The sequence below is a fragment of the Bison bison genome, unplaced genomic scaffold, assembly GCF_000754665.1.
Source record: "Bison bison bison isolate TAMUID 2011002044 unplaced genomic scaffold, Bison_UMD1.0 scf7180017864464, whole genome shotgun sequence".
Lineage (NCBI taxonomy): Eukaryota > Metazoa > Chordata > Mammalia > Artiodactyla > Bovidae > Bison > Bison bison.
This window is the reverse complement of record NW_011495025.1, coordinates 9,830,560-9,832,752: the sequence shown is the minus strand read 5'-3', so window position 1 is coordinate 9,832,752 and position 2,193 is coordinate 9,830,560.

Sequence of the window (2,193 nt, the reverse complement as noted above, 5' to 3'; positions counted from 1 at the left end):
AAGTCTGACACTATTTCCACTGTTTCCCCATCTATTTCCCATGAAATAGACCAGATGGACCAGATGCCATGATCTTCGTTTTCTGAATGTTGAGCTTTAAGCCAACTTTTTCACTCTCCATTTTCACTTTCATTAACAGGCTTTTTAGCTGGAGCAAATGGGACAGCACCTGGGACAAAACAGTTGAGCCCTTAAGGACAACCTTTGAGGAGAGTCAAGTAACCAACTGAGAGTACCAACTGTGCATCAAAGGGGCTTCCCAGGTGGCACACTGGTAAAGAATTCACATGCCAATGCAGGAGGCGCAGGAGATATGGGTTGGGTCCCTGGGTTGGGAGGATCTCCTACCTAGGAAATGGCATCCCACTCCAGTTCTTGCCTGGATAATCCCATGGACAGAGGAGTCTGGTGGTCTACAGTCCGTGGGGTTGCAAAGAGTCAGATACAACTGAGTGACTTAGCACACACATACCCTGTGCATCAAACACCCAGGTTAAGGCAGTAGCCACAAGCGATATTAGTAGGGACATCATGTACTCCATAAGGAAAACAGAACTGGGATGGCGTCTTCTAATAACTGTAGCTCAGCTGTATTTGTTTGACCTTGGTGGCATTTGAACGTGAACACTGTAATTTACTCAATTATCGGCATCCTTTCTACTTATCACCTCCCAAATTCCAGTGAAACTGAAAATTGAAACTTAACAGACTCTGATCAGTTAGAGTTCATAACCTTAGCAGCCTGCCTGGCAACTCTCATCAAAAGATGAACTGTGACAAAAAAATTAATTCAAAATTCATGGATGATCAACTAAAACAGAGGGGTTTTTTTAAAGTCATTTTAGTTAAAAAACATTTTGAGCATATTTGGCAAATATAGGTATCTTCATTTATTAATTGATTATATGCATATAGTACTAAGAAAATATACACTTTGTGAAACAAAACCAGAATTGTTATTGTTAAGTCACTCAGTCATATCCAAGTCTTTGTGAACCCATGGACTGCGGCACACCAGGCTTTCCTATCCTTCACCATCTCCTGAAGCTTGCTCAAACTCATGTCCATTGAGTTGGTGATGCCATCCAACCATCTCGTCCTCTGTCATCCCCTTCATAGGATGGGTAAAAATAAACGTAGCTGAAATTTGCCATATTTTCTTCCCTTACCTCTTGGATGGTTTTTGCACACATCCTGGAGTGTTAGTAGACCCTTGGGTGAGCAAAGGGTAGAGGAAAGATATGTTCATTCATCCCTGTGGATCCTTAAAGTTGTTCCTGGGTCAAGTTAAATCATTAGAATATTGCTTGTTTGGATTTTATTTCATTGATTCTGATAAAATTGACTGTTTGGGGTTTCCCCCCCCAAAATTTGGTTTTGGACGTATGCCCCTGAGGGAAGTTATGACAATAAGAGATGGTTTAGAACATTTGTTACTCATTTGAGGTCTTTGGTTGAGAATATGACCCACTTTCTAAACCATCGTCCCTTTCCTAAAATTTCTCTTAAGCTTCAGTGTCAGGAAATTCTGGGTTTCTCCAGACAACTGATTCGTGTTCTGCACATGGGCTGTGATCATGTTTCTCACTGTTTTGGCCGCTAGTTTTCTCAGAATTTAATGTGCCAGCCTCTAATTACAATTTATTCAAAGCTTTAAGACACTCATGTACTAAATATGTTGACTCTCTTTTGTTAGCCAAACATCATTTCACCTTACTGTATTCATCTTATTAGGAAAAACACATCAGAAAAGCCACTATTCATTGAATTTGCATAACATACCAGGCGTATTTGGGGGTTGCTTTATGTGCATTTTGTATTTGTAACTACTACAGAGTAAAACGAAAGTGATCAAAGTGAAAGAGGAGAGTGAAAAAGTTGGCTTAAAGCTCAACATTCAGAAAACTAAGATCATGGCATCTGGTCCATCACTTCATGGGAAATAGATGGGGAAACAGTGGAAACAGTGTCAGACTTTATTTTGGGGGGCTCCAAATCATTGCAGATGGTGATTGCAGCCATGAAATTAAAAGACACTTACTCCTTGGAAGGAAAGTTATGACCAACCTAGATAGCATTTTCAAAAGCAGAGACATTACTTTGCCAACAAAGGTTTGTCTAGTCAAGGCTATGGTTTTCCAGTGGTCATGTATGGATGTGAGAGTTGGACTGTGAAGAAGGCTGAGTGCTGAA